This window comes from Eublepharis macularius, chromosome 8, assembly GCF_028583425.1.
Source record: "Eublepharis macularius isolate TG4126 chromosome 8, MPM_Emac_v1.0, whole genome shotgun sequence".
NCBI lineage: Eukaryota > Metazoa > Chordata > Lepidosauria > Squamata > Eublepharidae > Eublepharis > Eublepharis macularius.
This window is the reverse complement of record NC_072797.1, coordinates 68285192-68312746: the sequence shown is the minus strand read 5'-3', so window position 1 is coordinate 68312746 and position 27555 is coordinate 68285192.

Genomic DNA, 27555 nt, shown 5'->3' with positions numbered 1-27555 from the left:
CCTTAACTAGTATGATCAATGCAACTACCGTGCTTGCATTTCGTGAATATCAAATGACTAACAAGTCTAACAAACAGGCTGATGTGCTTATATGTGTTGCTTTACTGGGATTCTACTCCTGGAGCATCCAAGGTCAGAATGGCATGTTACATTTATGTATGCTTGTCAATATTTCTCAGTAAAGGTGAAAAGCAAAATGAGGAGTTAGGTTAAGAAGGGGAAAAGACAATTCTTCTCTTTCTATGCTCACCTCCATCTCATCCCCTCTGGCTGCAAAAAAAGAAAACTTTCAGGGACAATAATGACAAAGCTTGCAATATACAGTTCCAATCCCCAACAATGATTGCCAACTCCAGTTTGGGAAATTCCTGGAGATTTGGTGGTAGAGCTTAGGGAGGGACTTCAGAGGACTGTAATACCTCAGAGTCCACCCTCCAAAGCAGCCATTTTCTCCAGGGGAACTGATCTCTGTAGACTGGAGATGGGTTGTAATTCTAGGAGATTTCAAGGCCCCACCGGGAGTTTAATCAATGAACCAATTTTTCAATACCAAAATAAATTCATACAAATGCATATAATCAAATGCATATAATCAATATAATCAACAACTCTTTACAGACCAATAATGACTCTTTACAAGTTTACAATTTAAATATCAGGCTTACAATTTCATTATACATCATTGGTTTTTATACTCCAATCGGCTGATGGTAAACATCGGACTGGTAAAGTGCAAGAAGTGCTGTATAAGATCTACTAATAGAGAAAGGAGAATCTTCTGCTTCCTCCAAAAGTCTCAAAGACAGAATTGCTCAGTAACCCCCCTATGGGAAAGTGCGGGTGGTATTGTGCAAATTATAGCAGTCCAGGAGACTCCTCTTGTCTTTGCCAGACCCAGTTGCTCTACGGACCTCACGGCCGTCTCTGTTTCGCACGTAATGCAGTGCTTCTTCAGGAGCAAAAAATTCACTAAATACAAACAAAGATATCACAGTGCCATTTTAAACACAACATTCTTCCCCAGTCGTTACAGGCACATCATTCCAAAATCTCCTTAATTACTTACAAAACCGAATGTGATGTTCAATTGTTTCAAATCATTTCCAAGTTCTTTTCAACATTCTTCAAACTGATTCCAAAATGCCGGCTAGTCCCAGCAGCCCAAATGCATTCCAATTGCAGGGCAGGCTGTTCTTAAAGGGAACTTGTACCTAGCTACCCTTCATAGAAAACAGGAGAGATCCAATTCATTATTTAGACCCCCCGGGTGAATCGTTTTCAGGTTGAAGATCCACTTCGCTTCCTGCTGTAGTAGCACTCTTTGCACAGATCTGCTTCCCTGATTACTGATCATTTCCAAAACGGAAAAACAAACCTCCTTGACTGTATGCTTTTTAGACTGCCAGTGAGACACTATCGGTGCCTCCACAACCCCTCTCCTGATTTTCGACAGGTACTCCTGAACTCTGATTTTAACGGGGTCGTATTGTGCTGCCTACATAGAAGAGGGAACAGGGGCATTTAATGATGTAAACCACTCCTGCTGAGATGCATGTCGAGAAGTGTCTCAAGTGAACTGTATATCCCCTAGATATATTTAGGGCTGGTCCTTCAATAGCCAGTTTGCAGATATTACAATGGCCACACTTGAAATGGCCCGTGGGCAGATTGGCTAACCTACTTTCCGATTGTACATCCGATCGTATGTCTGAATGGACCAGAATGTCCCTAAAGTTTCTCGTGCGTCTGTAGCCAATGAAAGATATGGTTTCACAACCAGGCAAATACTCCACTAGATACCAGTGTCGCCTAATCGTTTCCCTTATTGCTGGAGCCTTATTTGTGTAATCAATCGCCCAAAATAATTTCTTGTTGCAATCTTTGTGTGAACCCCGTAGTAACGAGTTTCTATCTGCTCCAGCCGCCCTGGCGCGTGCTTGCTCTATAATTCTAGGTGGATAACCCCTTTCTCTAAATTGTTCAGCCAGTATCGCACTTTCTCTCAAGTAGTTTTGCAGATCTGACGAGTTATGTTTGATGTGCAGGAACTGTCCATAAGGGATGTTGTTCTTTAGTCTCGCTGGATGGTGGGATTCATATTGTAAATAGGTGTTACGCTTAGTCCCCTTCCTATAAGGTCTGACCCCTAGTGTACCCTCTGATGTAATGAATATAGTGACGTCCAGGTAACTGATGTGCCACAGACCAACTTCATAAGTAAACTGGATATTCGGATGGAGTATATTAATCCATTTACCAAATGGTTCAGCCTTGCTGTCATCTCCCAGAATGATAATGAGGTCATCTATGTAGCGCTTGTACACGATTATATGCTCATGGAACGGGTTTCTAAGGTTGTTTAAGATAATCTTCTCCATGGGTGACATAAATAAATTGGTGATGCTTGGTGCCGCAGAGCACCCCATCGCCACGCCACTGACCTGAATTTATTTTGGTATTGAAAAATTGGTTCATTGATTGAATTTGTGCACAGGGGGCTTTGGTTGGTTTTTTGTTGTGATATACCCCCTGGGATTTGACCTTCCAATTAGTACCCACCTGGAGTTTGTCAATCATATCCCTTGACCATGCCGCTGAGCTCACATGGGATCTTGGGTAGGTGGCAGAAACTGATGCAAGCCTTGTGGAAGTGACTATTGGAAGACCTCTGTATATGTCTTCTTTGTGCATAGAGTAACTTCTGCTGAAACCTGTCAGTGTCGGGCATTAGCCATCTTCTTGACGGGTTGAAACTGGGTACCAAGTAGTTTACCAATACAGAAGATGAACCATGTGCTTATAAATCATTTAATATAATGCCTTAGGCCCAAAGAACAGCCAGTAGCTGTACACACCAGCAATGTGTTTGGTAACTGCCCTCTCTGCCCTCTCTGTTGATCCTTGTGCCAGCTGGGGAGGGAAAGGGAAATGGTAGACAAGGCTGGGGTTTTGGGGGGGGGGGGGGTTTGACAGGGTTGATATTTGCCCATGCCTTGTAGAAGGGTAGACATGGCAAGGCAAGTTTGGTATAACAGAGACTTGGGTTGGATGGTTTACAAAATTATTTCTGAAAGAGGCTGAGTTCTGTAGATGGGAGTATAATGGAAATAGCTTTAAACTGGAGCATTGTCCTTGGAGACTGTAAATTCTTACTGCTAACCTGAGGAAAGTCCTGGTTCCTATGCTCCCCTCTGGTGACCTATCAAAAAGTAGGATAAAAGGTCACAAAGCAGAGTTATGGGTAAAAAAACCAGCTGTATGGCATCAAATTGGTTTAGTTTTTCTCCTTCAGCAAATGCAGTTGACTTTCTGGATTCTAGGAGTGCTGTTGGAAAGTGAGCTGGAGATAATTTTCTTGGTGTCAATGTCTGTGCCGAGTAGAATTCTTACCGCAAATTACACTTGACTGATACCTAATGCTCTGAGCATTGATTTGGAGACTGATGGCTCTTTCACTGCTTTTACAAACCACATTCTCTCTTGGCTGGAAATTAATGAATAGTCGCCTTTAAAAGACTGAAGGCAGCACAGTGTGTGAGAGCCAAGCTACAAGTGACGAATTACACTTGCTTGGCCAGTGAACAGACTCACGTGCATTCCTTCCTGTTCACTTGCCATTCACTTACTCTCCACTTGATCAAGTGAAGCGCAAGTGGAGGGCAAGTGAACAGGGAGGAATGCACGTGAGTCTTTTTTTTTTTGAAAATTTTTTTATTGGGTTAGGATCAAATGTTTACACATTACAGTCAATTTTCCCATTTCCCAATTTCTAACCCCCTCCCTTTCCCCCCCGTTTTGTTGACTTCCAACAGTTTTCCAACCCTTTATCCCTTTTCCCTTACTCTTTATATATTCCTCTATCTAACAAATATATATTCTCCCTTTATTCTAAGCAATACTTCTTTAACTATTTTTAATACTCTGTACCCTGTCTATGAGTCCCTTTTTCCATAATGGATAAACAATTTATCCCACTTTTCATTATTCCACTTTCAAATATTTCTATATATCATAAACTATGTAAACCATACATTCATATAAATCAACCAGTTTAACTTATAATCTATATGTTATTCATTCTATCTTCTTCTTTCTATTTTAATTATATTTGTTTACATTAGTATTTCTATTCCCCTTCAATCATAAGTCTATATATGATATCAATCAATTTGACTCATATACAGCTTCAACTAAACATATTCAGTTTGGTACATTGTACAGAATCAAAAAGAAAATATTATTAGTTAGTCAATCCTTATAGTTAACCCTTATGATTAATTGTTTTCTATCAATATTCTATTTGTTATTCTATATATATCAATCTAATATCATAACTGCTTAGAAGTTCTCTTTAACTTCTTCTCCTCCCCGGTAAAGTCACCCCCCTCTACATTTTATTGTACTTCAGTAGTTCTCAAACTGCCACAGTTCTCCTCCCACCTCCCATTTCTTCTCCAAATATTGTTTCAGCTTCTCCCAGTCTGTGTTAAACTGTCCTGAGTCCAGGTTTCTCAATTTTCTTGTCATTTTGTCCATTTCTGCCATATACAGCAATTTGTGGATCCAATCTTCAATGGTTGGCACTTCTTGTATTTTCCATTTTTGCGCATACAAAAGTCTAGCTGCTGCCGTCATGTAAAATATCAACGTCCTATAATGGGCTGGAATTCCCTCCATTCCCAAGTTTAGTAGCAGGAGTTCTGGGTTCTTATTAATTTGAAATTGTAAAATCTCACTCATTTCTCTTATTATTTCCCCCCAGTACTGCCTAGCTACCTCACACGTCCACCACATATGGTAGAGGGAGCCCTCATGCTTCCTGCATTTCCAGCATTTATTAGAAGTGTTCAAATTCCCTAGCGCAATCTTCTTTGGTGTCATGTACCAACGGTAAATCATTTTGTAAATGTTCTCTTTAATACTAGTGCATGTCGTTGTCTTCATTGTAGTCTTCCACAAGTATTCTCATGCCTCCATTGTTATTTCTTTGTTGAAATTTATGGCCCATTTCACCATTTGTCCTTTAACTACTTCATCCTCAGTATACCATTTCAGCAGTGCTTGGTATACCTTAGATATTCTTTTCTTGTCCTCTTTAAGAAGGGTCTGCTCTAGTTCCGAATTCTCTGTTCGTATACCTCCCTTTACAGAGTCCGAGTTATATAAATCTCTAATCTGTCTGTACTGGAACCAGTCGTAATAAGGTGATAGTTCCTCCTGAGTCTTTATTCTGAGTTTAGATGCTTCCGTTCTAGTTATTTCTTTGTAAGTTAAACATTGTTGCTCATTATCAACAGCTCTCGGGTCTATCACCTCATATGGAACTACCCACAAAGGAGTTCCTTCTTCCAAATAGATTTTATACTTCTTCCAGATTATATATAAACTTCTCCGTATATAGTGATGCAGGAACATCGAGTTCGCCTTTACTTTATCATGCCATAAGTATGCATGCCATCCAAATATTTTTTTATATCCCTCTAGGGCTAGTAATTTCTTATTCTTTAGCGTCATCCACTCCTTCAACCACACCAAGCAAATTGCGTCATGGTAAAGTCTTAGATTGGGCAGTTGCATTCCGCCTCTTTCCTTTGCATCTTGCAAAACTTTCATTTTCACTCGAGGCTTCTTGCCTGCCCATACAAAGTCTGATATTTTCCTCTGCCATTTTTCAAATTGCTTAGAGTCACTGATGATTGGTATTGTCTGTAGCAAAAACATTACTCTTGGTAACACATTCATCTTAACTGCTGCAATCCTTCCCAACCATGACAGATTTAGTCTATTCCATTTAATCAAATCTCTCTCTATCTGAGTCCATAGTTTTTCATAGTTGTTTTTAAATAAGTCTATATTCTTAGCAGTCAGTTCGATTCCCAAATATTTCACCTTGCTTGTTACCTCACAATCCGTTGTTTCCGTTAACAATTGTTGTTTCTGCTTAGTCATATTTTTGCATAATATCTTTGACTTCTTTTTATTAATATAAAAACCTGCCAAGTCTCCAAACTCCTTAATCTTATCTATCACTTTTGGCATGTTCTCCATTGGGTCTTCTACAATTAACATTATGTCATCCGCAAATGCTCTGACCTTGTATGAATAGTCCTTTATTTTAATTCCTCGAATTTCTTCATCTTGTCGTATTTGTATCATCAGGATCTCCAATACCAAAATGAACAGCAGTGGAGACAACGGGCAACCTTGTCTTGTTCCTTTACTTATAATCAATTTTTTAGTCGCTTCGTCATTCACCACAATTGCTGCAGTCTGGTCTCTGTAAATTTCCTTAATTGCTCTAATGAATCTTTCTCCTAATTGTAGATTTTCCATAGTGGCAAACATAAAGTCCCAGTTTAAATTATCAAACGCCTTTTCAGCATCAACAAAGAAGAAACCAACCTCTTTGTCACAACGCTTATCGTAATATTCAATAGCATTAATCACTGTCCTTAAATTGTCTCTGATTTGTCTGTCTGGCAAAAAGCCTGCTTGTTCCTCCTCAATGACTTCCGAGAGCCACCCTTTCAGTCTCTCCGCCAGTATCTTCGCAAAGATTTTATAGTCATTATTAAGTAACGATATAGGTCTGTAGTTTTTCACATTAGTCAAGTCTTGGCCCTCTTTGGGGATCAATGATATATTCGCTTCATTCCAGGTATCTGGAATCCGCTGGTCCTTTAAAACTCCATTGATCACCTCTTTTAGGAATGGTGCCAGTTCGTTGGCCATTACCTTATAAAATTTCGCTGTAAGTCCGTCTGGCCCTGGCGCCTTTCCTAGATTTGCAGATTGTATTGCCTTATTTAGTTCCTCATCTGTTACTTCACTGTTCAGTTTATTTCTCCAAGCTTCCGAAATTACTGGAAGTTTCATTTTCTCCAAATATAACGCTATTGACTCTTTATTTACCTCCTTCTTATTATACAACTTAGCGTAGAATTTGTAAAAGGCTCTACTAATGGTAGTCTGTTCCAAATACGTTTTATTATCTTCGCAAATTCTATTTATTATTTTCTTTTCCCTTCTCTTCTTCAGTTGCCATGCCAAATACTTCCCAGGTTTATTTGCACCTTCAAACGCTTTCTGATTCAATCTTTTAAGATTCCACTCCAATTCCTTATTATTCATTGCTGTTAACTGTTCTTGAAGTATTTTAATTTCTTGATATAATTTCTTTTTCCCTGGTCTCTTTTTTAACTGTATTTCTTTGGCTTTTATTTTCTCCTCAATCTCTTGTCTTTTCTCCTCTTTCTTTTTTCTTGTTCTGCCATTTAAGTCCATTAGTATGCCCCTTATAACCGCCTTATAAGCGTCCCAAACTTTGTCAGTTGGTACTTCTTTATTTACGTTGTATTGTATGAAGAACTTTGTCTCTCTTCTCAACATCTCCATATTCTCTCCTTCCTGTAGCAAGTCCTCATTTATTCTCCATGCTTTCCTTTTTCTCCTTTTCCCTAATTTCCACATGATTGGATTATGATCTGAGCCTACCATCGGCATTATTTCTACCTCCTTAGTCCATAACGCTAAGTCTTTTGAGGCCCAGATCATATCAATTCTTGATAGTGTACAGTGCCTTGCAGAGTAAAAAGTAAATTGTCTACTTTTAGGGTATTCTCTTCTCCATACATCTTCTAGAGTCTCCTGTTGTATCAAGTCAAAAAAGAGCTTTGGTAATAGTCCTCTTTTCTTTTGTGCAGTTGTTATCTTTTTATCTAATTCCAAGTTCGTCACTCCATTGAAGTCTCCGGCAAGAATTATTTGGTCGTATGAAAGATCATCTAATTGCTTCCTCAAATCCTCAAAGAAGCTTTCCTTTGCACCGTTAGGTGCATAAACTCCGACTACCAACACTCTCTTTAAGTCCCAAGTACATTCCACTGCAATAAATCTGGCTTCCACATCTTTCATTACAAATTTTGGCTGTAGCTCCTCTTTTATGTACAACACCACTCCTCTTTTTTTCTTGTTGGAGGCCGCTACAAATTCTTTGCCCAATTTTCCTGATTTCAAATATTTTACATCCTGCTTTCTGATATGGGTCTCTTGCAAACAAACAATGTCACATTTTTGTTTTAATAGCCAGTGGAAAATATTTTTTCTCTTATTCGGTGAGTTTAGTCCATTTACATTCCAAGATAAAACTTTGCACTCCATACTCATAATCTTGTTGGTAAGTCTTTTTCATTGTCCCTTATAAATCGCTCCATCTCTCGCTCAGATCTGATGCGCTTTTTGGCCCCTCCAAACTCAAAGGACACACCTTCTGGTAACTCCCATCTGTACCTGATTTTCATGTCCTTCAAGATCTGAATTAGCACTTTATATTTTTTCCGATCTGATAACACTGACCTGGGTAATTCCTTCATTATGATGATCGTCTTGCCATCAATCTCCAATGGATCTTGAAACTGTTTTGTCACAATCTTCTCTTTCATATTTCGTGTCGTAAACTGCACAATTACGTCTCTTGGTAATTTCCTCTGGGTTGCAATTCTCGAATTCACACGATATGCCACGTCTAGGATAGCCACAACTTCCTCCTCCTCCTTCCCCAGGTATTCAGCTAACAGCTCAGTCATCTGTTCTTGCGCTGACTTTCCTTCCACTTCTGGCAAGCCACGAAAACGTAACTGCTTCTCCATATGTTTAGTTTCTGCAACTGACATTCTCCCCCTCATCAGTCTCATCTCTGTCTGTTGCGTGTCTGCTAAGTTCTCCATCGCGCCTTCTACTGTTTTAACTCTCTGCTGCGTTCCTTGTAGTTCACTTTGTATTGTTTCCATACCTTTTTTCACTTCTGACAGCTCCGATTTTATTGTCTGTGTAACCTCTTTAACCTCTTTAATCAGCTCCAATTTCGTGTCTTTAAGTTCTTTAATCACATCTAAAAGTTTTTTATCCAGGTTTTCTATTGCCGATTGCCACTCTTTTTTTGACATCGTGGGGCTTGCCTTGGCTCGCTCCCACGAGTCCGCTCTCTTCCTTAGCTCCGTGGCATAAAACCTAATGTCCTTTTATTTCAAATGTCCCGGTCTTCTTACAAAAATTAAATTTTAAAGCGTCCAAAATGTCGGGCGTCTTTTCTCTATGGTTTCTCTATGATTTTGTAATCCAAAATGGCCTACTTCCTTTTCCGCTGAGGCCGCGACCCTTCCCCTTTCAAAGATGGCGATTCCCTTCTTCCTGCCCTCCAGCAAGGGCCGCTTCTCTCCAGCAACTCTATTGTTGTTACGCACTTCCTGTCTCCCAACTTCCCACAGTAGGTCTCGTGATGGTATCTCTTTCTCACAGCTCCATAACCGCAAGTATTCAAAACAATAGTCCAATTCCTTTAATAACTTCTTTAAGCTGAGCCTATTTTCAAATACAACTCTTGCCGAGTCTTCCCCTCTTTATCATTAGCCTGTTGCAGTTTGAAAATCTGCTTTTATTCCTCTCTGCTTTAATCAATCTGTCCCGTAACAGAAGATAGTGATCTTTACCTTCTCATTCACATTTCTCGGGTTGTAATCGCTGTTTCGATTTTAACTTCTCCTCTCCGTTTCTTCCCCCAATCGAAGCTTGGGTATGTAGGTCTTATGCCAGCCGAATTGGCCCCAAAACTGCCACAGAGATTGTAGCCGACCTGTCACAGGGTGGGACCTCAAGGGTCGCGAGGGGGCCCGTTGCGTAGAGCCCCCCCTCGCCCGAGATCAACGTGCCCTGAGGTCTTGAGCATTCTTTGCCTGCTCTCCGCCTGAGAGCAGTCGGCCGCGGGCTATTTTGCCCCCGCCGGCCGGTTAAAACGGCAGTCCGGTCAGCTCCGCAGTTGGAGCTGCGTCAGACCTCCATAAATCCCAAACCGGAAGTCCGGAATGCACGTGAGTCTGTTCACTTGCCAGGCAAGTGTAATTTGTCAGTTGTAGCTTGGCTCTGAGAGAATGTAGTGATATTAGAAGATATTGATAGAATGAAGCCTGCTTACCTCTGGAGGTACTGATATTGGTGGCTCATGGCAAAAGAATATCTGTTCTTGGTAATGTGTTTTGTTTTTTAATTTATGCTTATGACATGAGGCTTGTTAAAATGATGTAAGGGAGCTCTGGATAAAACCCCGAGGATGGAAAATCTTTCATTCCCTCTCCCAAAATTCTTGAATTTGGGGGGCATCCAATGAAGTTGATGGGGAATAGATTCAGGACAGGCAAAAGGAAATAATTCTTTACCCAACAGCTTGTGGAGGTAGTGATGGCCATTAACATGTATGGCTTTAAAAGGGGGTAGATGGATTCATGGAGAATAGGGCCATATTAGCCATGAGGATTAAAGGAATCTCCCCATTCAGAGGCAGTAAACCTCTGAAATCCAGTGCAGAGACAATATGAGGGAAAGGCCTTGGATTCTGTGCCTCATTTGTTGGCCTTCTGGGGCAACTGGTTGTCTACTATGTGATACAGGATGCTGGGTAGATGAACCACCAGTCTGATTCAACAGGGCTATCATATTCTTATGTTAACCTCTCTGATAAGTGGATTCAGCATTGCTGCTTCTATGTTCTTGGTGCTAGGCAGTCTTGTTCCAGTACCATCTTATGTTTGCGCTGCAGGATTTGCATTAGTATGCCTTCTCACTTTTTCTTAAACTTGTGTCTTTTTCTTCTTTACCTCTATAATTCACTTTTCTTTCAATAGTAGGACTTACTTTCTTTGTTACAAAATAGGGTGTCTTGAAATATATGCATTCCACTTTAGCCACACCTTAGTGTCCATTTTTGAGAATACCTTCAGGTTTTAAGAATGCTATGGGGCAGACTGTGTGCTTTTTGTTTTTTTATTTCATCAGTTCTTCAGAATGTCAAAAGATGATCTCTCTCATCTCCTACTGACAGATGTGTTCTGCCTGACATTAGGATCTTCCACTTCTCTCCTTCAGAGAAGATGCAAAAGTTCCACTCTGAATATTCTAGAGAAGTGAGAAAACAGGAAATTCATGGCACTCGCTGTTCCTGTCCTCACCTCTACATCTCTGAACATCTATACTCTCAGTATTCATCTCATTTAGTGATTTGTCTGATTAGCAGCTTTTAGAATCTGTATCTCACTAATGGGAATTTTATTTAGAGATGCTTATCACCATGTGCTTCTGTAAATACTTAGGAAATGGATTCACCAGTTTTTCAGCTAATGAGCAACAGAACTGGTGCAAGGATAATTAGCAGAAAGAGATTTGATTCTGAAGGTGTCATTGAAACTGAAGATCCTCAAGAAATGTAGAGAATATAGATTAGTGCTTATGTAGATTTAAAGAGTTTCCTCTCAAGTCTCTCCCAGATTGAAATGACAACTTGAGAAGTTAGGCCATGTGCTGGAGTTCTCCATGGGAATTACAGGGCATTTATCAGCTAAGAACCAGAGTTTGAGGAACTCCCCCCACCATTGGATTTTTGTACCCATCACTGCTGATGTTCCTCAATCATGTATGCCCAATATAACTACTACATTAGGATTCTACAGTGAGAAGGTAGTTTGAATGTCTTACTTGAATGGTAAGAAGTCCTTGACCATTGTTCAAATTAACTTCAGACTAACAAAACATGGGTAAGGTTTGTAATATATTTTTGTTCTGTAAAATGTATGGGAAAGGAGAGAAGTGTAAACAGATGATTAATCTTTCTTCAACAGGCTCCATTATGCCTTGAATCTATAGAACTCTCATCCAGCACATCCACAGCACTAAGTGAGCCATGAAATTACCCACTTTGACTATTATATATTATGCAAAATATGCCATACTTATTAAGAGTGTTAACGAGCATGGGGATAAGGTTGATCTAGCAGATGCAATATCCTTGGACTTTCAAAAAACTTTTAACAGAGTTCATCACTGAAGATTCATTGTCAGACTTCTTATGCAGTCCCACATGAGACTTCATACATGCCGGCTTGCCAACCAGAGGATTTTTTCTAGCTTTTTCTCCTCTAAGAAGGGGCACTCTCCTCCCAGAATGCCTGCGTGGTAATTTCCTGCTGAAAATGCCCATGCTCTAGGCTGAGTGTGCCCCCTGACCCTCAGTTCCTTCTTCGCCGCTGGCTGGTCAGGATCATAGGTGGGAGCTTCTCCATTCTTCGTGCACCTTTTCTACTGTGTTGCGGATTTCTACCTGTAGAGAGATAGATGGAGAGAGTGAGCAAAATTCTTACCTTGCTCATGGTTCATAAAGCCTATTAAAAATATTTATATACCCAGTGTGTAGATGAGCCCCATGGTGCAGAGTGGTAAGCTGCAGCACTGCAGCCCAAGTTCTGCTCACTAACTGGGTTCAATCCTGGTGGAAGCTGGGTTCAGGTAGCTGGCTCAAGGATGACTCAGCCTTCCATCCTTCCAAGGTTGGTGAGTACCTAGTTTCCTGGAAGTAAAGTGTAGATGATGGGAAGGCAATGGGAAACCACCCCGTGACAACAACAACAACAACAAAAGTCTGCCAAGACAATGTCATGATGTGACGTCCCCCCCAATGGGTCAGTAATGACTCAGAGCTTGCACAGGGAACTACCTTTACTTTTAACTATACCCAGTGTGCAACAGAAATGACAAGGACAGATGGACAATCACTGTGCCTCGAGTTCCTAAGGGAAAGCCACATTGTGAATTCCTGAAAGCATTGCTAGGTTTTCACCTCCAGACTAGAATCGAATGAGCAACTAGATTCAAGGCTGTCCTTTTAGAATGGGTACTTTCGGCAATGACAAGCCCAACAGCAAAGACCTCCATACTTGCAGAGCTCACTGAACATTCGGATCCAACCTCAAAGCCTATCTTGATGCCAACCAATATGGTGGCTTTGGATCCAACAGCCTCCCCTCAGATATAACAGAGGTCCTCCTGGAGGGATCCATAGAAGCCAACCAGGAGAGTTTCTTCTTGAACTCTATCACCCTCGGATCTGGTTGTCAATTGGTCAAGATCCTCGGAGTTGAGAGAAGCTGCACGCAGCAACTTGGAACATCGTAGGAAGAAGGAAAGATCAACATCTAAACATAGTTCAAAACAGAGAGAGAGCCCTCAGCAGAGACCATTTATCAACCTCAAAGTAGATGCAGTTGAGGTGGTTGAAACTCCTTGGATGCCTTTGCCACACTCGAAGCCAGCTTACTTGTCTGAAGAGGAAGGGGAGATTGTACAACTCCCCCCGGATCCATTGCATTGGACGGTTGATAGAAATTATATCAGGAGTGTTGCCCTCATGGTTGCCACCAGCATCAGGCACTGTTTGGAGAAATGTGTACCACACTAAGTCAGTTGAATCCATGCCTGAACATCAGGCTCCTAGACCTTATTGATGGATGCGCTCAATACCCAAGTCAGCAATGTCATGCAACCTTTCAAAATCTGAACTGGAGCAATTTATGGAAAGGATCCCTAGCATCCCTTCTGACCCTTTGCCTGATGAAGCCATTGAGGACAGGGAACCCATCTCCCCCATAGATGATTTCCACCTTTATGTGGAACAAATGCTGAGGGTGGCCAAATCCTTAGATATTGATATATCTTCTACTGAGCCTAAACCGAAGGATAAGATCTTGCAGCACTTACTTATTTATTCATGTCTAATCTAGCCAACATCATCTTCCCTATGATTGAAGGGTTTCTGGATATGATGACCACTTTATTCAAGAAACCAGCCTTGATTCCACCTATCTCTAAAAAGGTCAACAGCCTGTATAAAACGAAGGAGGAAACTGCTCTTTCCTTTTCACCCATCCACCAAGCTCCTCACTAGTTACTGAGGAAATGCAAAATAAAGGATTTACCCTTCAAGGGACAGACTTTGTTTTCTATTAAGACCGACAACTACCTTTCATAAATATGAAAAGATTGCCAAACAGCCAGACCGTAAGGTGTTTTTCCCTCCCAGCAATCCAGCTCAGGGCCTTTTAGCAGGCAGGAGCAGCACTATAAAGGAAGGCACTATCAAAACCAGTCTTACCACCAGTATCCTCAAAGTTGGTCAACTCCAAATAATCAAGAGACGTAACCTCCCCCATAAACAGTGACAAGGGAACCAAGTCTTTGGCTCTAAAGATGTGTTGCAGAGTCAGAGATAATTCTGACTAGGCAATGATTTCACAGTGGGTTTTGGAGATAGACTCACCCAGTATAGTTATAAATGGAGTCTATCACTACTGATGTTTGGATGTTGGAGATATAAACTGAGGCTGAGAATTTCCCATCTCTGAGTTTTCCTAATAAGGCAACACACACACCACTCCAGCTGGCGTTGGAATTGTTAGTACTAATTGATAAAGGAGTGGTACAAGAAGTACCACAATCGAAATCCAGATTAGACTCCTAGTCGAGATAAAGAAGATGGGGATACAGATCCATTTTAGACTTGAGATATTTAAATAAATCTATCAAGGTGTGCAAGTTCAAGATGGTAACCCTCTCTATGCTTCTACAGTTACTGCCCCCCCCAATTCTTGGTTTGCAGTCCCTGATCTAAAGGATGCGTATTTTCATATCTCAACTAATGAGAATTAAGGAAATGCTTGAGATTTCAGTTGGGAGATAAGATTTACCAGTACTGAGTCTTGCCATTTTGTTTAGGAACAGCTCCCAGAGTATTCACTAAGGGTGTGACATTTCTCAGAACACAAAGGTGCTCCATTTATCCTTATTTAGATGATCGGTCAATCACTGCACATTTGAGAGAGGACCTTCAAACTCAAATTAGTTTGACAGTCAGGACATGTCAATGCTTGGATCTGATTATTAACTTTAATAAGTCTCACCTGAAACCTGCTAGAAGGGTACAATTGATAAGGGCTGCATTAGATGCTGATCAAAATAAAGCATTCTTATCCTTGGAGGGAGCAAGAAAAATACAGATTATAGTACGTTCCTTCTTGACTTGTAGATTTTAGTCACCATTAAGGATCCACTGTTAGGCCTGATGACAGTGACTACAGCGATCACATCATTAGCAAGAATGCATATGAGATGCCTACAACTTTTGTTTCTGTCAGTTCATAACCAAGGATGGCATTCCCAAGCAAAAAAGTACTCCATACATAGATTAAGCATAGATTCACTGAAATGGTGGCTTTCCGATTATCACCTTCTCAAAGGGGTTAAATTTGATTCCGGGTTGGTGGATGTCACTGGTACTTCTGATGCTTCATTGGAGTATTGGGAGGGGGTGCATTGCCATCATCTTGAAGATACACATCAATGTTTTGAAACTAAGGGCAATTCGTTACACACTTATCTCCTTTGCAGCTATGATAGAAAACAAAAATGTGCAGATACTCATAGTCAATTGTAAAGCCTTGTTCTATGTTAACAGGCAAGAGTGTACAGCATCCAGTATACTTTGCAGGGAGGCCCTTTCCATTTGGAGATGAGCAGTTAGGCACAAGGTTACCCTCCAGGCTGTCCACATTCCTGGAATCTCCAACAGTGTTGCAGACAAACTAAGCAGATTGGGTTCTGCTAATCACAAATGTTAAGTCCTAGACTGGTACATACACCTGATCTTCTAACTGTGGCGATTTCCAGAGATAAATCTCTTAGCAATGCGTGAAAACATCAAGGCCCCCATGTTCTTCTCCAAAGGGGGGTGGGACTCAGGATCCCTTCAGGACACCTTTCAGATGATATGGTCAGGACGCTGTTTATATGCATTCCCCACCCATCCCACTGATATCGCATGTGGTGGAGAAAATGCAAGCAGAACATGTATTGTAATAGCACCTTTTTGGCCCCGGCAACCATGGTTTCAACAACTTCTATGGATGGCCAAAGGGCCTTCTGTTACCTAAGATATCTGATCTCCTGTCTTATGAGGGAGTCAAGTGCCACAATGTTCCCAGACTGAATCTAGCAGTGTGGTTAATTCTTCAGTAGATTATCTGCCTGATGAGGTGGCAGAAGTCATATGGGAGATAAAGGAATTATACCTGTGCCTTGGCTTAAGTGTTAGTACCTTGTGGGTGTGAAAAAGGAATGGTTATCTAACTCCTCTGTTAAAGTTCGCATAGTGGCTAAATCAGCCTTCCATTCCCAGTGGACGGGAAAACTGTATTTTCACATTACATGACTAAACTATTCCTTAAGGGATTGAGTAACATGCTCCCACCAATTACCCAAATAGTGCCACTTCATTTGGTTCTAGACAAATTGATGAAGAAACCATTCAAACCTTTAGTTAAATGCCCTTTGTCTTACAAAATAGCATTTTTAGTAGTGATTACATCTGCCAGGAGAGTGAGTGAACTAGTGAGGATCACTAGTGAGAGTGAAGATCAGCCATTCTTTAAAAAACACTCTGAGAAAGTAGTACTCAGACCAAGTCCGGAGTTCCTTCCTTAGGTGGTTTCCAAATTCCACATGACAGAAGAGATAGTGTTACCAGTGTTTTTTCTGTCACCAACACTGGGGGCAGAAAAAGCACTTCATACACCGAATGTGAGAAGGGCCAATTTAGCTGTTTACTTCTTATGTGGGATCCAAGAAAGGGGAGAGGGCATCTTCACAAACCATTGCAAAATGAGTGGTACACTCATGTTATGAACATGCTGACCTACCTTGTCCACTGGAGATCCATGCACACGCTACCCAGTCTCAGGAGACATTCAGCAGCACTCCTTAAGAGTGTTCCATTACACAAGATCTGCAAAGCTGCAACATGAGCATCCGCTGAAACTTTTGTGAAGCACTATGCCCTCGATATGTTGAACAGGAAAGCAGCAGCAGTGGGTCAAGCAGTTTTGCAATTGTTGTTCCATTGAAGGGTCAACCCTCCTCCGGTAAGTGGCTTGCTAAACTCCCATGTAGGACTGCACAGGAAGACTGACAATGAAAACAGAATTGTGTTTACCTGTAACTGTTGTTCATTGAGGTCTTCTGTGCAGGCACACATACCCTTCCCTCCTCTATACTCTTCGCTTCTTACTTTGGAGATTTCGGCAGCAAAGGAGAAAATTAGGGTCATGGGGCATGCTCTGCCCAAAGCGCAGGCATTTTGGCAGGAAATCACCACTCAGGTGTTTTGGGAGGAGAAAAAGCTGAAAAAATCCTCCAGCTGGCAGGCCTGTGTATACACAGTTCCATGTGTGCCTGCACAGAAGATCTCAATGAACAACACTTACAGGTAAGTGAAACTCTGTTTTCCTCAGTAAATTTATCAGTCCATAAGGAAGTCCTTGTGTGAATTTATAACTAGTTAATGAACAGGAAGTAGAAGGTGGGAGTAAATAGATAGTTCTCACAATGGATGGAAGCAAGCAGTAGGGTTCCCCAGGGATCAGTATAGAATTTATTCATAAAAGCTCTGGAATTGGGAATACACAATATATTAGCTAACTTTGCAGATAATACCAAGTTATTTAGGATGGTGAAAACAGAAAAAGGCTCATGAGAAACTCGTATCTCCAAGTTGGGTAATGTGGTGCATGAAATTCAGTGCAAGTAAGTGTAAAGTGAAGCACAGTGGGACAAAAAATTCTATCTTTACATATAGACTGAGCGGTTTGAAGTGGTGGTGACTGAACAGGAAAGAAATTTAGGGGCCATGGTGAATTGCTTGAGGAAAATGCCAACTCAGTGTGAAACCATAGTGAGAAAGGCAACTTTTTTAGGAGAGAGATTGAAAATAAACCAGCTAGTATTATAATGTTCTAGTACAGATGTATGGTACCTGTGGAATATTGTGTACAGTTCTGATCATGTCATCTCAAGAATGTTATCAAAGAAGTGAAAAAGTGTAGAAGTGGGCAACCTAAGCAACCAAGAAGTAAGAACACCATGCCTATAAAGAAAGTTTAAAAAAAGTTTTGGGGGGGGGCATTTAGAAAAAAGATAGCTACAGGGTAATATGTCAGATTTTCTAAAATTATGTGTGGTACACCCAATGAACTCGATGGGAAGTGGATTCAGAACAAATTAAAGTTATTCACACAACATGTAACTTATGGAATTTGCTGTTATAGATTATAGGGATGACTATGAGCTTGGATGAATTTATTTAAAAAATCATGTGTCCATTGCTGGCTATTGATCATGATGGGATCTCCATGTTTAGCAGCAGTATACCTCTTATTTTATTTTAAAAATAAAATTTATTAAGAGTTTTTTAGAGCCAAAAGATAAAACTAGCAAAAGAAAAAAATATAAAAATATAAGACTAAAAAAAGTAATAAAAACGAAAAAGAATATATATATATATATAAAAAATATAAAGAAACTAGCAACAGTCCGTTGTGGAAAAAACACAATGGGCTCTAGAAAGGGGAGGTTAGCCCAGGTGAAGGGGGTGGGCATTGTTGCCTGCTCCACACCTGATTCCAGCAGGGTGAACGGTGGGGCGGGGGCGCAGGTATTGCAATGTGCTCCACGCCTGACAACAGCCAGTTGAAGGGGGGCAAGCATTGCTGCCTGCTCCGTGCCGGATCCTGGCCAGGTGAAGGGGGGCAGGCTTTGCCTTCTACTCCATGCCTTATCCTGGCTGCATGAAAGCAAGGGGTGGCATTGCCACTTGCTCCGCTCCTGATCCCGGCTGGGTGAAGGGGGGGCATTGCCTCCTGTTCTGTGCCTGATCCCAGCTGGGTGAAAGTGGGAGCAAGCATTGCAACCTTCCCCACTCATCCCAGCTGAGTGAAGGGGGAGTGGGCATTGCCTCCTGCTCCACTCCTGATCCTGGCCAGGTGAAGGAGGGCAGATTTTACTGTCTGCTCCATGCCTGATCCCAGCTGGGTGAAGGCGGCAGGGCATTGCCACCTTCTCCATGCATGATCCCAACTGGGTGATGGCAGGGGCAGGCATTGCCCCCTGCTCTGCTCCTGATCCCAGCTGCTTTAAGGCAGGGAGTGGGTGGGCTTTGTCACCTGCTCTGCTCCTGATCCCAGCTGGGTGAATTTGGAGGATGGGCATTGCCACCTGCTCCCCTTCTGATCCCAGCCTGGGCTTCCCACCACGGCATGCTCTCTGGAGGGACAGGGTGCCTTGCCTGGGCTTCCCTCCATGCAGGGCCAGTGCCAGGGTTTCTGGCGCCTGAGGCGAGATACCTACTTGTGCCCCCCCCCGCTAACCAATTTAAAAAAACAGAAGAAATGTAGGAAAAATGAAAAGCACAAAACTTGAAACTTTTTACATTTTTAATTTAATTTTTATTTCTTAATTTAAATTTTAAATTTTAATTTTTTTTAATAAGTGTGAGAATAACAACAATCTTTGTTTTTCTTATTGTGAGCCAAAAATCTATTTTGTGAGCAGAAACAGCAACTTGCATTAAAATTTTGAGCACACCTCCTTTTGTGTGTGTGTGTAAATAAGTTTCCCTCTCTCTTTCTTCCCACCTCTCTCTGAATCCAGAGCCTCTTGGCAATAGAAGGAGGGTTTCTCTTACAGGGCCCGCTTGGAAGAGAGAGATGTTTGGAAGGGGAACTGAGCTGAAGCCTTCTCTTTCTCTCCAACCTTAAAATATTGATTACCTTTGTCAGAGATCCCTTTTGGGAACTACCCTCCATGCTCATCTTTCTCCCCACCCCCTTTGGGTTTGAAGTGAATGGCAGCCGACAGCTAAGCATGTGGTGTATTGAAATAAACTATTGGGGGAGAGGGGGAAGGTGGGGTGATATATAGAAACTAGAGGATGAGAGAAGGGAGGTGATAAAGAGGGGGGTGCAGTGCAGGGTGCTGCTCTGTTGAAGTGAAGGAGGGAACAGCATTGAGATTGGAGAATAGGAAGGGGGAGGGAGAACGAAAGGGAGAAGGGGGAAGGAAAGTAATAGGATTTAAAACAACAACTTTAAACCCAGCAACAGTGATTTGCTCCTGTCACACAGGGACTGAAAGGGAATTGCGTGTGTCTCACCTCACTTCCTTCTTCCTCTGCGGTGGTGCACACACAACCAGCCACTCTTTCCACTAAAAGCAGTCCCCCACCAAAAAAAGTCTGAGGAAAGGTGAGAAGTAGAATTGATGCCTGCCAGGGAGGGGGAAAGGGATGTACTAAAGGGAATGACAGGATTGCTCATTGGAAATAATGGGAGAGGCTTGAAGGCCCATTGGAGAAAATGGGAGCCAGGAACGCTAATGTACTTGCATGGGCTCCATTGAAATGCATCACAACACAAAAAAAGAGCAAGAATCCAGTAGTGAAGAAGTGAGCTGTGGCTCATGAAAACTCATACCCTACCACAAACCTTGTTAGTCTTATAGGTGCTACTGGACTCTTACTTTTTTCTACTGCTACAGACAAACATGGCTAACCATCATGATCTATCAATACAGGCCCCAGAATGGAATGACAGTCCCTGGGTGAAGAATCAGTGGTCTGGAACTGGAATGGCAGGGGGTGTGGAATGACAGGGGATGTCATTCCAGTCCCAGAGCTCTGACCCTATTCCCAGGAGCAGTTGTTCCACTCTTCAACCTGCCATTCCAGTCCCTGAGCACAGGTTCTGTTCCTAGGGGCTGTCATTCCACTCTGGGGCAGTCATTCCAGTCCAAGAACACTTCTGCTACTCCCAGGGGCTGTCATTCTATTGTGGTGCCTGTAATTCTACTCCAAGAATGCTTCTACTACTACCTGGGCTGTCATTCCACTGTGCAACCTGTCATCCCAGAGCACAGAGTCTGCTCCAAGGGGCTGTCACTGCACTCTGGGAGTTGTCATTCCAGTCCCAGAACACTTCTTCTACTCCCAGGGGTTGTCATTGCACTGCACTCTGGGGGCTGTCCTTCCAGTCCCAGAGCACTGAGCCTATTCCAACATGCATCCGACGAAGAGAACTCTGGTTCTCAAAAGCTTGTGCTACAGTAAAGTTGGTTAGTCTTAAAGGTGCTACTGGACTCTTTACTATTCTGCTACTACAGACTAACACGGCTGTGTTGTAGAAATGGCCTCTCTGCAACCAGGGGTCAGTCCATTAGTTGCTGTCGGTTTGCTGCTTGGGTTTTGCCTCTTACCATAGGCATGTAAAGAGTGCAACCTCCCTTGATCTTTCCCTAGTACTAAGCTGATATTTCTGCTGAGAATAACGTGCCAGCAGCAAGAAGATCTTTAAGCAAAGCTGGAAGTTTTTATTTATAAAGGTAAAACAAAACAAGAAAAACAGTTGAGCAAGGCACCAGATATGGGCCCAGCTCACTGGCCGCGAGAGCACTATAGAGATAGATACAGAATACGTTAGCATGCAAGATACAATAATATTATAAGATGACTACAGAAAAACAACCTTCCCTCCCCCTCCCATTCCAGAGCTCTGGGACCACTCCGTTGCACAACCACAAGCTCAATCTGGCCTTTGCGTGTTGGCAAGTGAGAGGTACTGAGTTCTTGTTCCATCCCTCTTTTATAGGGAAATATCAAAGACTTGCCTCATTAACATCTTAATCAATCGCATTGTCTTTGTTCTTGAAAGACAGTTCCGTCGAAAGTCCTTCGTGTAAACACAAGTCTACACATCCTTTACCTCTGTGATAGACTGCATCTTTGATATGTATTTGACTACATTGTAAATTACACATGAATGTTCACACTTCACTGGCTGAGGATTTTAGACACCTTGTTTTCCTAAAGATAAGCTGTTTGTTGTTTACCCTTTTGGTGATTTATATGTAGAAGGCCAGGGGACCCTTAAAGAGGTCTCAAACAATTAACTTTTATGGTCTTATCTGTTTCCTGTGCAGGGGTGAGACCTTCCCAGGAACTGCGACTTAATTCTGCAGTGAGGGAGGGAGAGTCTTCGGAAGATTTCTTTCTTTCTTCCCTTTTTTTTCTTTCAAACTGTAGCTGGCTCCCTATTTCTAACATGAGCCAGAAAAGGCCTGGTTCCGACCCACCAACAAATTCTGACAACAGGCTGCTCCTCTGGATCTATTTCAAGGACTGTCATTCCACTCTGAAACGTGTCCTTCTGGTCCCAGACCGCAAACTCTATAGCTAAGGACCGTCATAGCACTCTGGGGGCTATCATTCCAATCCCAGAGTATTCTATCTGGTCTCAGAGACCTTGATGGAAAATCCATTCTGCAATTTCTTTACAACTTCTTTTGTGTGTTGTGATGCATTTCAATGGAGCCCAGGCAAGTAAATTGGCATGGCATCCCTGGCTCCCATTATCTCCAATGGGCCTTCAAGCCTCTCCTTTTATTTCCAATGAGCAAGACTCCTGTCATTCCTTTTAGTACATGGCAGGGGTGGGGGAGCAAGAAAGAAAGGAGGGAGTAATGTGTCTCTTGCTTGCTTGAGCATGGAAGCTTCGTCCAAGGGTTAAAGAGAGAGAGAGAGAGAGAGAGAGAGAGAGAGAGAGAGAGAGAGGAGGAGGGGAAAAAGGGCAGAGAGAGAAATGTCCCCGCTGATAGGGCTGAACTCAAAGCTCTGCTTTGGGCAGTTCTCTGCCCTCGTGTCTGGTGGTGGGAGGGCTGAAGAGGCAAGCAGGCGCTGTCTTCTATTGTCTTCCTCTTCTTTTTAGGCGCCAGCTGAGTGGGAAGGCAGGGGTGCTCTTCTGCGCTCCAGAAGAAATGCCCTGCACCGAGAGAGGAGAATTCCTGCACAAACGCAGGGGAGCATGCTGGTTGGGGCTGGCATGGCACCCCCTTCAGAGTTCAGTGCACAAGGTGGCTGCTGGCCCCGCGTCTATTGATGCACCAAGCCTGCATCCATGGCAGCACCCTCTGGTGGTTCACCAGGGTAGGAAATGAGTTGTCTGGAACATGCTTACTCTTTTATATTGTAGGATATTAAGAGGTGACTTCCAATTTTTGCTACAACAAATACAAGAAAAGTTACAAGTTTAACACTTACTCTATAATTACAAAAAACCAGTTTCTCCTTTTTCTATTATCCAGTTTCTCCCCTGCCCCTTATTAATCAAATCCACTAGTCATCAGTTCATTTTTTTCTTTTTCATGCAAAAAGTCTATAAGGGGTCTCCAGATAGCAATAAATGTAGATAATGTCTTTTCTCTAATCAAAGAAGTAAGTTTAGCCATCTCTGTACATTCCATCATCTTCACCAACCAGCAGAAGTATACCTCTGAATGTCAGTTGCTGAATAGGCAACAGGGAGAAGTTTTGCCTCTATATCCTGCTGGGGTCTTAAAGGGCAACTGACTGCTGTGGGAAACAGGATATGGGACTAGACGAACCACTGATTTAATTCAGTAGGGTTCTTATTAAATAATAAAATTAATAATCCCCCACAGAAACTGTGGGTTAAAAATGTCAGCAAATTATTTCCGTCTTTGATTCATCCATGGATGTTTTATTTTTTGTCCGTTTTCTAATAATCCCTAGAATCAATTTGTTCAGACATACCTCTAGATATGTTTAAAATATCACAATGGGAACTGCTGGGTACCTATAGTCTGATCTTCATTTCAGTCTCTACAATGGCACAGAGTATTTTTCCGCATCACATCTCAATCAACTTTAGTTCTCGTAGACAAAAAAATTAAAACTTTACAGAAAATCATAGTATGTTAAATGTTGCAAGTATGATTTTGTAAATTGGCTACATTAATTTCAGATCAATATATTTATAATTTCATTAGTTTAAAAAACATATTTCTATATTACTTGTGACAAGAACATTTTCTGATATAGCACTTAGAAACTGCTAAAATATTTGCTTTCCAAGATTACATTTATTATTGTTTGCACAGGTTTCTAAGGGAATTTGCTAGCTGTATGCAAAACATTTTCTAAACCATTTGTCATTATTTTGGTCCTTTTCTTAAGATTCTTTTGTGCTTGCTGATATTTTTTCAGATCAGCTTTAGAAAACATCTAGCACATTTTAACATGTGACTGCCCTTCCAAGTTCACATTACCAAGAGAATCTCAGTGTTTTCCCCCCTTCTCTTCAGTAAACAGGGGAAACTGCAAATAATTCATATGCTGCATTGATAACATCAATATAAGATCAAAACACACTATATTGGATTCAGTGCAATTCCATGAGGCAAAATCTACTTCATGAATCGATTTTCTGAGATTTCATCTCTAAAGAGAGCAGCAGTGAGAAGGCGACTATTTCAAGAAGCTCTTATCATAGGAGACTGCATCTTATGTTGGCCTGTGTCCTTGGGTGGACTTGAACAAAATGTTCACTCGTGTGTGTCTAGAGACAAGGAGAGTTTGGCTTGTGGGTCAAATTAGCCTCTCTCCCTCTTCCTCCTGGTAATATTTGCCTTGGGGTAGGTAAAAAAGAAAAGAATTGTGTATAAGGCACCTGGCTTCTGGACAAGTTGGAGCTAATTGTTGTATTGAGGTAAATTAGGGTCATGGAAGCATTAATACTGGTTACTCAAACAGAGATGAATAGCTAAAGTCTTAGAAGACTACAGCTTAAATTCAGGGATAAAAAAATTTAAAAATAGACTCAGAAAATTTCTGTTGTACTTAGATTTATATTACCTTTTAAAAACAAAAATTCTGGTAATCCGTTTCAAAATGTGCTCATCAAGAAAGTCTTGGGGAAAATCTGTTACTGAGTTTAGTAGCTACAACCCTTTGTAAAAGCACTTGTTTCCAGACATCACAAGCATCCCCAAGTTATAGATGAAAAGGGGAATATAAATGTTTAAAATAAATCACACAGAGAGACATATATAACTACAATAGTTTTCAAGTATTTAATTCCAGATCATCACAACCAAAAACACATTTTCTTGTCAGTTCAGTTAAGATGTTATACTTATTTCATTGTTGTTTTAAAGTTATGTGTATATTATACATAACAACATGTGTTATTTAAAACTTCTCTCAATTATATTAAATCCCCTTTAAAGCTGTCTATGCCTGTGGCCATTTAACCCTCTCCTCCGTTGGAATACGTGTGTGTTGCAAGGTCTGACATTCAGTCATTATGGGGTTAATGTGTTTACCTACCATGCTATTGTTTAGATTGACCTGGAAGAGAACCTGGCACAAAGCCAATAGCCTAGAAGCCCGGGAAACTGAAGGGTGTTTGTAAACTGTTATTGGTCAACAGGTCAGGTGATTTTCTTTCAGGGTCAAGAAGACAGAGGAAGAATCTCACTCCTCTCTATCTCTTTGTCTGTACTCGTGGATAGCAAGATGTAGCCTTAAGCTTTGTTATTTTGTAACCATCCTGTGCACCTTTTTCCTTTAGAAGTAAATGGTTTTTAAAAGCAAACTGACGCTCTGACTCTCTATTGATTCAAGATCTATTGCACCTCTGATTTTAAGCTATTTTAACTCTTTTTCCCAACAAATCCTCAATGATTTAAACTAGTCTTATCCAGGAAACAGCATAGTAAGGATAGAGAAAGAATGATTTAAAGCACAGCATCATTTGGATACTTCCCCCCACCACAAGAAAAAAGCAGTTTGGAAGCCAAGGCAGAGAAAAACCTCCATGTGGAAGCATCCAAAGTCTAGCTGGAGGATCACATCTCTAGGGCCACTTCCACACAGATGTTTTTCTCCACCTTTGTTCCCAAACTCTAGTGCTTTTTTTTAAAGCATCCACAGGACATTGTGCTCTAATTGTCCTCTTTTTAGGCTTTCCCCATTCTCAATTTTTCTTCCCAAACTGACTTACAATATTTTTTTAAAAAAATACAGCCCAAGCATGTTACCACATCATATTGAAAGAACAGTGTGCATTTTCCTGCTCCACAGGTCCTGCTTCACCAGAGCCACTTTCCCACTGTCAGCCCCTCATGGACACTTCCTAATGTTTTTTTCTTCCGTCATGGAAACCCAAGGCTTTTTGCAGACTTTTAAAAATGGTAACTGCAATTGTTCTAGCGTGCTATAATGATCTATCGCTACATCTATTTCTATTTCAGAATTTAGTCCTTCTGAATTTCCAGTTTTACATTTTGCAAAACCTGAAATCTCTGGCCCTTTTTGCCATGGAGATATAAGGGGAAAGGTGAAGGTATTTTTGTTGCAATTGCCTGGGAAGGAATGGGGAGAGAAAACTGCAAGACTGCTGGAGAAATACTATATGTGTATCAATATCATGCTGCAGCACATGCATGAAGAAAAACCATATAAGGGCGGTGAGTTGTTGCAGAAGCCATGATTATTGTGTCCTGAGAGCTGGAATCACTGTGGACCATATGTGGAAAGGAAAAGGTAGGAGGAAAGGACATGAGAAAAGCCCTGTTAGATCAGACCAGTGAGCCATCTAGTCCAGCATTCTGTCTTATACAGTGGCCAACCAGTTGCTATGGAGAGCCAACAACAAGACATCAAGGCTGAACATTCCCCTGAAGTTGCCTCGTAGCACTAGTATTCAGAGGTTCACTGCCTGTGAATGTAGAGGATACCTTTAGTCATCATGGCTAGCAACCACTGATAGACCTAATCTTCATGATTTAATTTAAGCCCCTTTTAAAGCTGTCTATGCCTGTGGCCATCATTAAGTCCTCTTGCAGTGAATGCTACATCTTAATAACTCCTTGTGTAAAGAAGTATTTCCTTTCATCTGTCCTGAATCTACTGCCCGTCACCTTCACTGGATCCCATTGAGTTCTTCCTTGGGTGAGGGAGAAAAAGATCTCTCTATTTGCTCTGTCCTGTGCATAATTTTATATACCTCTATCATGTCCCCTCTTAGTCATATCTTTTCTAAACTGAAAAGTTCCAGACTCTTCAGCCTTTCCTCATAGGAAATGTGTTCCCAACTCCTTAATCTTCTTGGTTGCCCTCTTCTGTAAATGGAAAAAACTGTAACCCTCCATTACCCATGTGCATGTCTCTGAATTCACAGTGGTGATGAAAGCAACATGAAAGCAGCATTTAGTAAGAATTTCTGTGCCTTACAGAATTTTTTAATTTAAAAATGTAGGGCATTGTATTAATAAATCAGGGTATTTGAGTAGCAGCTTGAGATTTCATCTCTTTTTCTTTCACAAACGGACATAGTCTTCACTGGTAATCCTCCCACCTCTATAAAGACAACTCCAGTAAACTATTAAGCCTATTCACTGTTAACAGGAGCTGGCTTTGCAGTAGCAGAATCGGGAGGCTGCTTTTAGAATAAAGTCCACACAAGAACAGGTACTATATGTTTTGGTTCATACGGGGAGGTCCTTTTCACACTTATAGTTTAAACTGCCATTTATGAGCATTTGCCACAATCACAATGACTTTGGCATGGCACCCCCACATTCCACACTGTCCGAGGCAGTTTTGATTTGATGTCTTGTTTTTCATTTTAGATGGGCTTTGAAGCCTTGGTGCAGTTTTGGGTTTTCAGGGCTTTGCAAGTCATGTCACACTTTTTAAAAAAACTCGGAGCAGGGGTAGTAACATTGCAGTGTTGGAACCCATCCCCCCTGTATTTGCTGATTGAACTGTCCCATGCCCACTGAAGAGGCAATTGATGGCAGAGTTCTGGGGGGGAACTCGGCTTGTTCCATTCTCTCTCCCTTTTTTAAAGCCAAGACAGGAAAGGATTAAAATGCTGCTGCTTCATCCCCCCCCCCCAACCAGCAGCTTCCCTGCTGCTTTGTTTTGCAAACAGCTGTGCAAAAGGCTTGGGTTTTTTGGCATTAGCAGAAGACACCAGGAGAGAGGGGGGAGCC